This window comes from Chrysochloris asiatica, unplaced genomic scaffold (assembly GCF_000296735.1).
Source record: "Chrysochloris asiatica unplaced genomic scaffold, ChrAsi1.0 scaffold00024, whole genome shotgun sequence".
Taxonomy (NCBI): Eukaryota; Metazoa; Chordata; class Mammalia; order Afrosoricida; family Chrysochloridae; genus Chrysochloris; species Chrysochloris asiatica.
In genome coordinates, this window is record NW_006408542.1 from 25,120,278 (window position 1) to 25,131,465 (window position 11,188).

An 11,188-nucleotide genomic window follows, 5' to 3' on the forward strand; every position below is an offset into this window, starting at 1 on the left:
AATGGCATCTTTCAGTGTCAAAAAGAACATTGTGAGATCAATCTTTAAATACAATGCTGTATGTGATAGGATAATATCCATATGCCTACAAGGAATACCATGAGTATCAATATTATTCAAATTCATGCACCAACCACTAAAGTCAGTGATGCTAAAATTGAAGAATTATACCAAGTTCTTCAGTCTGAGAAGTCCTGGTATGGTGCTGAATATAATGTGGTAGGCTGCAAGGTCAGTTTGAACCAAAAGGTCAGTGGTTCAAATTCACCAGCCACTCCTTGGAAACACTATACAGGGTTGCTATGAGTCAGAACTTACTTGATGGCACTTAACAACAACAGCAACGTCAGTCTGAAGTTGATTAAACATGGAATCAATTGGAATGGATTAAATATGGAATGGAAAAGTTGGAAACAAAGAGGAAGAATCGGTAGTTAAAAAACATATCTTTGGTGATGGAAATGGTGCTAGAGATTGCATACAAAACAAATAAATTTTGGAAGACCAAACATTTGTTCATTGAAAATATTTTTTTTCAACAACATAAATGTCCATGATACACATGGACCTTACCAGATGGAATACACAGAAATTAAATCAACTACATCTGTGGGAAGTGATAATGGAGAATCTCAGTAACATCAGCCCAAAGAAGGCAAGAAGTCAACTGCAGTCACCAATTGCCCATATGCAAGCAAGTTCAGACTGAAGGTAAAGAGAGCCAAAATGTGACTTTGAATAAATCCTACCTAAAGTTAGATACCATCTCAATAACAGATTTGATGCATTATACACAAATGACTGAAGCCCAGACAAGTTGTAGAATGATATCCATAATATCATATATGAAGAAATCAAAAGGTCATTGAATAAAAAGAAAGAAAAAATTAAAGTGGATGTAAGAAGAGACTCTGGAACTTTTTCTAAAATGTAGAGAATTTTAAACAACTGGAAGAAATGACAAATGAAATGAAAAGAAACTTTTAAAGGGTAGCTTGAGAAGACAATGTAAAGTCTTATAAAGATATGTGAAAAGACCTGGATTTCGAAAACAACAAGGGTAGGACATGCTCATTTCCCAAGCTAAAAGAGCTAAAGATAAAATTAAAGCCTTGGGTTGCATTATTGAAGGATTCTATAGGGAAAAATATTGAATGACTCAGAAGGCATCATAACAAGATGGAAGGAATACACAGAATCACTGTACCAAAAAGCATTAGTCAATGTTCAAGCATTTCCTGAGGTACCATAAGATCAAGAACTGATGGCATTGAAGGAAGAATTTCAAACTGCACTAAAGTCCTTGGCAAAAACCAAGACTACGGAAATTTGTAGAATACTAACAGAAATATTTTCAACAAACTGATGCAGCTATTTTAGGGCTTCCAATGAGTGGCTGGTGAGTTTGAATCTTTGACCTTGTGGTTCAAATCTGCCTTGTGATCCAATGCTTTATCCCACAGCACAACACAGGACACAGTTATAGTAGTGAAAAAGAGGGATTATTGGTCATAAGAAACAAAGATAGAAAAAAAATGGGTAAATGGACCAACATGTCATCAGGAACAGTCTCTGTCTGAGTACAGAGAACATTACAAAACCAACAGTATAAAATTTTTTAAAAATCACTAGAGGTAACTTGTCTCCATTGTTATTGTTGTTAAGTGCTATAAACTCGGTTCCAACTGACAGCAATCTACATAGGGTTTCTGAGGAGTGGCTAGTGGGTTTGAGCCACCGACCTTCCAGTCAGCAGTCCAGTGTTTATCCTAGGGGCCATACCAGGACTCAATGCCGTTGTTGTTGCTGTTAAGTGCCTTTGTGTCTTTTCCAATCCATAGTGACCCTGTATAAGGGTTTTTGAAGAGTGTATGACTTTGTGGTCTAGCACATTATCCTACAGCACCACATCAGGACTCCACCAGAGCTCCATAGATATGCTAAAAATTTTCCAACGGAGGTGATCTTGATTGTGATTGTTTTAAAATAGATTAAAGACACAAAATGTTACAGAAACAATTTTCAGAGGGGTCTCCGCAGGTCCAACAGTCTTCTGTCACTTTTTATACCTTAACTTGGCTATACTTTTTTTTATTTCTAGCTCCTACACTAACTGATATTATATGATATATCAATTTGCATATCAAATCACAATTCATATAAAATGTGCCACCACTAAAACACACCCCAAATGTAAGCCCAGAAGACAAGGAATTCTGCCTTATTTGTGCTGTATCTATTTCTTGCTGTTATTAAGTGCCATTGAGTAACGTGCAACTCTTAGCAACCCTGTATGGGGTTTCCATGGTGTGGCTGATAGGTTTGAAGCACTGGTCTTTTGGTTCAAATGGACCTTACAATCAGGTGTTTATCCTACAGTACTATACCTATTTCAAACACACAGGAAAATGTCTGGCAATCGCTGGAACTCAAAAATGTTTTCTGAGTCAATAATTCCCTGATGTTGGGGAATAGAACATTCTCTGTTATTTAGAATCGTTTTTGTAAAGTCAAAAATATTTGAACCAAGATTTGAAAAATAGGTTGTATTTTAATAGGAAGAAATAAAGAAAAAATAACGAAAGAAATTATCCCAGGAAAATAAGTTAAAAAGCTTTGCTACTAGGGTACCAGTTCATACATGCTCAGATATACTGTAAACAAAACATGTCTCTTTGATCAGTGGATGGCTGAAGACAAGTTCTCTCAGTAATACAGAGTCTTTATCTCATTGGCCTGCCTTCCAAATTTCTCAGGGGATTTTCTGGGCCACTTAAATTCAAGGCAGAGAGATCAGCTCTGAAGATTATGGTGACATTTTTGGGATTTCAAGGGGGGTAATCTTAATAGAGTTTCATGAATGATATAAGAAAATCAGAGAGTTTATTAAAAAGAAATTTTAAGAAAATTGAACACTGTATTGGTGAGAAAAAGGTCAGCAAAGTTGTACTGAGGAATTTTTTTTTCCATCATGAAAATGTGCCACTCATTCTTCAAGGGTAGTAATGGTTGTCGTATGAGAATTTTGTTGAAAAAACCTTACCCCATTCACCTTACAGCCCTGACCTTCCCCATTCCGACTCCTTTTGATTCCCCAAACTCAAAAACATTAAAAAGAAACATGATTTGTGTGTCTTGAGGATGCCAAATCCATCATTTTGAAGTGGCATATATCAAAGCAAATAATTCTTCAGGGAAGGGTTAGAGAGATAGAAACACTATCTTCTGAAGCATATAGATTGAAGATGTGTTGAGAAACAAAAACTTCATATTTTGATACTTTTGTTTAATATAGGCTCTTATGATTTCATAGCAATTTACTTTGACTTACCCTTATATATACAAATTTTGAAGTAGAAAAATATAAGCTTTCTTAAGAATAGTGAGAAACTAAAGTTCATATTCACAGAGAATGTTTAGAAAATAGCAGTGCAGATAAAATAAGAATCGTAAGATATAATAGGGTCATGGATAAATTTAAAGATCACATTAGGATATTTTCAATAGCAGGGGAAATTATTGAAAAGCATCTGTTTTAGAAAATTTAATTGTCAGTAGCATACAGGAAAAAAAAAAATATTGGAGGAAAGGAGATGAGAGAGAAACCCATGGCAATTACTGAGGCAAGAAAGACTGAAGTTCAAAAACGAAATCGCAGTAAAAATGAACAGGCCAGGAAATAGAGGAGGATTACTGGATATAGATTAAGAAACAAATGGTTGATTTACATGACTTTGGATTCAAGGATCTGATGGGACATTCTAACAAAAATAATCAGTGAATCTTTTTCTGAAGTAATAGGCCAACCAACATTCCAGCTTCAATTTGAATTTTCTATGAAACAAAGTTTAGAACAAAGAAGAAACAATAGGTGAAGGACTGAAAATTCATAACTGCCCACATTCCTGGGACATAACTGAAGAATAGAAATGAGAGATTGAGATTGACAACAGATAGCTAGAGAAGAGCAAATGGAGAGTATTCACTCACCTAGAAGGTTTTTCAGGATGAGTTTGTCATCAGAGCAAATTGCTACAGAACTGTCAGTAGGATGAGAAATCGAGAGGCCCCTGGATTCGACAAGTGGATCTTAGTGATTGTTATCGTAGACCACAGATGGTTGTCTATAAGAGGGTGGTTGAAATGGTACAAAGAACTCAGGATTGAGTAGTACAGAGGTGATAGGTGAGATTATTATTAATAGTAGTGTAAAAAGGAAAAAAAGATATGAAATGGAATATCCTATCAAGGGATTTGCAGAGTAAGAAGCAAACCAGATATTTTATAATAGGGGAGCACAGTATCTGACACATTGTAGACACATGCTCAATACATATTTATTAAATAAATCGTTAGCCTATGTTCGCATCTAATCAGAAAAGACTGGATGCAAGTGTGATGGGATAATTTGTGAAAAGATCTAGCTCGGCATGGACAATGCATTTTTTTCCTGAAAACTAATGAGAAGGATGAAAACATAGCAATATTGTACTTAACATAAAATCTGAGCAGAATGAGTGTGAACAGGTGGAACACAGGGGATTTTTAGGGCAATAAAAATATTCTGCTACAGTAATGATAAATTGTTGCTATTGTTGTTAAGTGCCATCGAGTCAGATCTGGCTCATAATAGTAGATTCATGACATTAAACATTTGTCAAAATCCATAGAACTGGATGATAATGAGAGTGAACCTTAATGTTAACTTTAGTTCCTAATAAAGTATCAATATCAGCTCATCAGGGGTCCTGGTATGGGGCTGTGGTATAAGTACTGACTTCTACCTGCAAGGTCGGTGGTTCAAACCCACCAGCTGCTCCATAGAAAACCTAAACAGGGTCACTATTAGCAGAACTGACACAACAGCACTTAACAACAACATCAGTTTCAATAAATGTAACAACTAATGCAAGACGGCAATAATAGAGGGAATTGTGGGAATAGGGAATGGGAAGAGGAAAATGTAAAAACACTATTTTTTATTCAAACTTTCTATATACCTAAAAGTGTTCTAAGAAATAATTTATTTAATTAATTTAAAATACATACATACTTAAAATCCAAATTCCTTGATGGTCCCTGAAGTCTTTACACAAGTCAGCTTTTGTTTGTCTATCCAGCCTCTTGTATCTTGACTCTCTTATCCTGCTCCAGACACACTAGTGGCTTTCAGTGCTTCAAATACACAAACTCACACCCCCACTTCTGTGTTCTGCTTAGCTCTTCATTCTACCTTGAATTCTCACTTCCAACAATTCTCAATGGCCAGCAATTTCCTACAAATCCGTCTCAGCTCAAATGTGGCCTCTTATGAGGCCTTCTCTGACTCCCCAGTGTAAAGGAGCCTCCACTAAGATCCCTTTTTGTCACATATCCCTGTTTTACTTTTTCCTGGTCTCTTGCTGTCTCTGAAACCATCCCTCTCAGTGTTTCTTTGTGTACTGTTTGCTGTCTTTGGATTTCAGAACAGTGCCTTGCCTTGCTCATTTACTGATTGCACTCCTGACACTTGGAATAGACTTTGCACACAAAGCAACTCTCAGTAAATATTTGTTAAACAAACTAAACTAAGGAGGTTTTGTAGCATAGTGGTTAGGAATCAGACTGCAAACCACAAGGCCAGCAGTTCGAAACTACCAGCTGTTTTGTGGGAGAAAGATGAGGCTTTCTGCTCCCATAAAGATTTACAGCCTCAGAAACCCTGTACAGGGTCGCTATGAGTTGGAACTGACTCCACGGCACATAACCATGAATCACCAAACAAACTAATAAATCTTGAAGTAAAAAGAGGAATTTAAAGAAGCACCAGCAGATGACTTTAGTCAGATCTATGAATTTAGTGATAAAGTATTTTTAAATTACATCTATTTCTTCCACTCCCTCTGTTCCCAACCTGTTCAGCTTCCAACAATTCCTACCCACTGAAATATTCCTGCCTTGATTTTTGCCCACTCCAATATATATTCCCTTGGTTGCCAAAATAATCTTCCTAAAATGCATATCTAATGATATCATCCTCCCACCTACAATATTTCAGAGTTTTCTCTACTCTATTTAGGATAAGCTCAAACTCCTGGCCCAGTTTTCCACAGCCAGCATTATATGGTTCTTACTTACCTCTGTAACTTAATTTTTCATCTCTGCCTCCATTCTCTGTCTCATTACTTTCATCATTCCCTGATCATCTGAAGTCTATGAGTATGTTCTACTCTATCATTTCCCAGTATTTCCTTTTCCTGAACATTTGCTTCCATATTGCTGTATTTGAATCAATCTTGCTTATCCCTTATGTCTCAGCTTAAATCTTGATTTTTCCAGGAAACATTGCATACCCTACTCTTCCCTAAAAGTTATGTGTCCCTCCTGTATATCATAACCCTAATCTTATATGTTAGTGCTCTTAGTTACAAACAAGAGACTGCTTACGCAGAAAGAGAATATACTAAAGAATAATAATAATTAATTATATATCAAGGTAAGAGTCTGGAAAGTAAAGATGAAGACTATGCCAACAGACAAACAATGCCCAAACCTGCTACCCAACTGCTTTACAGGAGACTCTACCTGTCTCAGGTGATCACAGTGAAAGCTGCAACCTGGACACCACAAGCAGCCACCATTCCTCTTTCTGCTACTGTTAATTGAATTCTGTCTCTCTATTACCCTTACCAGACTGAATTACATTGAGCTCCTTCTTCAAAACACTCACTTCTGAATCAACACAACATCGGACAGGATTGGTAGAAACTGGTTGTTAAGTATGAACCCTGAAAATGTGGGAGACAAGAGAAATGTGTTTTTCATTTTTATCAAAGGAACTCTAGAGTGCCACAACAATTTAAGCACTCACTGCTTCTTGAAACATTGGTGACTCAAATCCACCCAACTGTTCTGTCAGAGAAAGACTTGATGATATGATTCTATAAAGATTACAGTCTAAAGAAAAACACTATGGGGAAGTTCTGTTGTATCACATGGGGTCACTCTGATTTGAAATCTACTCAATTGCATGAAATACCAACAGATTTTACCTAGAGAAAGCAAGACTCAAAGAATGGAACAAATTGTGGCAAATACCTACTACATTCCCTTACTTTCCCTATTACTGTCCTTGTCACAGTTGCTTGGTCCCTTGTCGGTGTCATCCACTAACTCTACAAGGCAGGGACCATGCTTACCTCATTTACTGTTGTTTTCCAGTTACCAAAGAGCCTGGCATATAGTAAATGCTAAAAATATTATTTATTGAATGAATGAATGGATTGTAATTGGGGTTTGAAGCTTTTTTGGAACAGCTGTTATAATTATAATGCAGGAATTATAATTGGGAGTCAATTAGAGATGACTAAAAGAATTGCCGAGTTGCATTTTGGATTCTGCCAAGTTTAGGAAGAACATATTTGTGGTGGAACTAATCACTGTTTAGTGAGCTTCTTAAGCAAGGCTAAGAAATCTGCGAAGGACAATTTAGGAATCTAATCTGGTTTGTGTTGGAAAAGATCTGTGGGTAGAAAACCAAAGGGAGACTGAGCTCAAACCAAGTAAAAAATATATAAAATACTGACCATAGAAAATAATTTAGGTTGCTTAAGGAATAAATAAAAATAGAAATAAGATGAACAGCCTGAAAGAATATGGAAAGATGAAATGACAAAAGATGATGATGAAGGCAGAGATACAGTTTAATATGAGAGTAGGAAGACAAGTTTACTCTACCATCTCTGAAATTATTATAGTTGTGTATGTCCTTCTTCTTATTTTCAATCCTCTCATTTTTGTGCACCAGTCCAGATTAAAGTAGTCAATGATCATCAGCCTCAGGATGCTTTCTCCTTTCCCATTCAGTGTTGCTTAGAATTGCACAGTTGTCCATTCACAACCACTAATGACACCGTGGTCACCTTGTGCTTATTCTCTTTGCCAATCTGGAGTCAATCTATATATCCCTAGAATTAGCTATGATTGTCTGATTGCTTTCCACTTTTTTTTCTTCTCTTTCTTTCCACATTTATCTGCATATACTTACTTCTCATTGGAGACTGAAAAAGTAATTTTATTTATTATATGTTATTGTTGTTGTTAAGTACTGTGGAGTTGGTTCCAACTCATAGTGACCCTGCACAGGGTTTCTGAGGCTGTAAATCTTTACAGGAGCAGAATGCCTCCTTTTTCTCCCACAGAACCACTGGTAGCTTCGAACTGCTGACACTGAGGTTGGCAGCCCGACTCGTAACTACTACCAGAACTTATATACTGGAAAAATTTTTAAAGTTTTACTGCTATTGAGGTTCCAGTTCATGCCTTAATGGATTCATTCTTAACAAAATAGATTTACACATGTCACTGGATTCCTGGTGTGGCACTATAGGATAAACATTGGACTGCTAACCACAAAGTCAGCGATTCAAACCCACCAACTGCTCTTTGCAAACCTAATGCAGAGTCTCTATGAATTGGAACTGAATTAATGACATTAACAGCAACAGTAACAGCTGTGATCATTAGATGTCATCAGGCACGTTCTCTCAGTAATATACTTGTCAGTCTCATTACGGTACCTTCAATAAAGATCCAACCAAAACAGTGACATGCAAAGGCATCTGCTGGGTTTGTTAAGTCCAAGACATATCTATCCCTGTTAAATGAAGAAGGTATTGATAGAACTGTTTTTTGGGATTCCTATGGACTCCTGCTCACCACTCATCTGTCAGTTTGTTGTACTGTGGTGGCTTGTGAGTTGCTGTGATTCTGGAAGCTATGCCACTGGTGTTATAAATACCAGCAGGGTCACCCATGGTGGACAGGTTTCAGATGAGCTTCCAGATGAAGACAGACTAGGAAGAAGGCATGATGAACTACTTCTGAATATTTAATCACTGAAAACCTTATGAATAGCAGAGAAACACTGTCAGATACAGTGCCAGAAAATGAGCCCCTCAGGTTGGAAGGCACTCAAAATGCTACTGGGGAAGAAGCAGAGTTGACCATGATGATGCAAATAGAGTAAAGCCTGTGGGAGGAAAGCCTCTGAGACCTTCATTTGCTGATGGGGAACAACTCAAAATGAAGAGAAACAGCTGTAAACATCCATTAATAATTGGAACATGGAATGTATGAAGTATAAATCTAGGAAAATTGGAAATTGTGAAAAATGAAATGGAATGCATAAACATCGATATCTTAGGCATTAGTGAACTGAAATGGACTGGTATTGGCCATTTTGAATCTGACAACCATATGGTTTATTATGCCGGGAATGACAAATTGAAGAGGAATGGTGTTGCATTCATCCTCACAAAGAACCTATCCAGATCAGTCATGAGGTACAACACTGTTTATGGTAGGATAATATCAATGTGCCTAGAGGGAAGACCAGTTAATACCACTATTATGTAAATTTATGCACCATTAAATCCAGTGAGAATGAAATATAAGAATTCTACCAACTTCTTCAATCTGAAATTGATCAAATATGCATTCAAGATGTATTGATTATTACTGGTGATTGGAATGCAAAGGTTGGGAACAAACAGGAAGAATCAGTAGTTGGAAAATATGACCTTGGTAATAGAAATGATGCTGGAGATCTCATATTAGAATTCTGCAAAATCAATGATTTTTAAATTTTAAATAACTTCTTTAGACAGCATAAGAGACAATTATGCACATGGACTTCACCAGATGTAAGATACAGAAACCAAGCTGACTACATCTGTGGAAAGAGATGATGGAAAAGCTCCATGTCATCAGGCAAAAAAGGCCAGGGGGCTTGCTTTCCTTCAACCCGGCAGTGGACCGCGGCTTACACCAATCTTGAGCCATGAAGCTGTTAACCAGAGCCGGCACACTCTTGAGATTTTATTCCCTCAAAGTTGCTCCCAAAGTTAAGGCCTCAGCTGCCCCTGCAGGAGCACTCCCGCAGCCTCAAGATCTTGAGTTTACCAAATTACCAAATGGTTTAGTGATTGCTTCGCTGGAAAACTATGCCCCATCATCAAGAATTGGTTTGTTCATTAAAGTGGGCAGTATATATGAAGACTCCAGCAATTTGGGAACCTCTCATTTGCTGCGTCTTGCATACAGCTTGACTACCAAAGGAGCGTCATCTTTCAAGATAACTCCAGGGATTGAAGCTGTTGGTGGTAAATGAAGTGTTACTACAACAAGGGAACACATGGTTTATACCATGAAATGCCTGTGGGACAATATCGATATTCTAATGGAGTTCCTGCTCAATGTCACCACAGTACCAGTATTTTGGCATTGGGAGGTAGCAGCCCTTCAGTCCCAACTAAAGAGTGACAAAGCTGTGGCTTTCCAGAATCCACAGGCACATGTCATTGAAAATTTACATGGTGCAGCTTACCAGAATGCCTTGGCTAATTCCTTATTATTGTCCTGATTATAGGATTGAAAAAGTGACATCACAGGAGCTACATTACTATGTTCAGAACAATTTTACAAGTGCAAGAATGGCTTTGATTGGACTTAGTGTGAGCCATCCTGTTCTAAAGCAAGTTGCTGAACAGTTACTCAACATGAGGGGAGGGCTAGATCAGAGAACAGAATGGAGACAGTCTGGTACATGCTGCTCTCGTGGCAGAAAGTGCTCCCATCGGAAGCGCAGAAGCAAATGCGTTCAGTGTGTTCCAGCATGTGCTTGGTGCCAGACCGCATGTCAACAGGGGCAGCAACACCACCAGCTCTCTGTACCAGACTGTTGCCAAGGGAGTTCACCTACCATTTGACATTTCTGATTTTAATGCTAGTTACTCAGATTCTGGACTCTTTGGGATTTATGCCATCTCTCAGACTGCAGCTGCTGAGATATTAATAAGGCTGCCTATAACCACATAAAAACAATTGCTGAGAGAAACCTTCCTCATGGAGTCATCCAAATAGCAAAGAACAAGCTGAAAGCTAGATACCTAATGTCAGTGGAGTCTTCGGAGGGTTTTCTGGATGAAGTTGGGTTCCAGGCTCTAGTTGCTGGTTCATATATGCCACCAACCACAGTCCTTCAGCAGATAGACCCAGTGACTGCTGCTGGTGTACAAAATGCTGCAGTGAAGTTTGTTTCTAGAAAAAGTCAATGGCAGCAAGTGGAAATTTGAGGCATACACTTTTTGTTGATGAGTTGTAAAACTAAAGTACATATTATATGGGAGAACTAAACATTTTTTTAAAC

The 11,188-nt window shown here is 37.7% G+C and overlaps 1 pseudogene; it reads left to right on the top strand.

The window, feature by feature from the left end:
- The first annotated feature begins 9,820 nt into the window (after nucleotides 1–9,820).
- Nucleotides 9,821–11,143, top strand: LOC102831049 (annotated as a pseudogene).
- The last annotated feature ends 45 nt before the right edge of the window (nucleotides 11,144–11,188 follow it).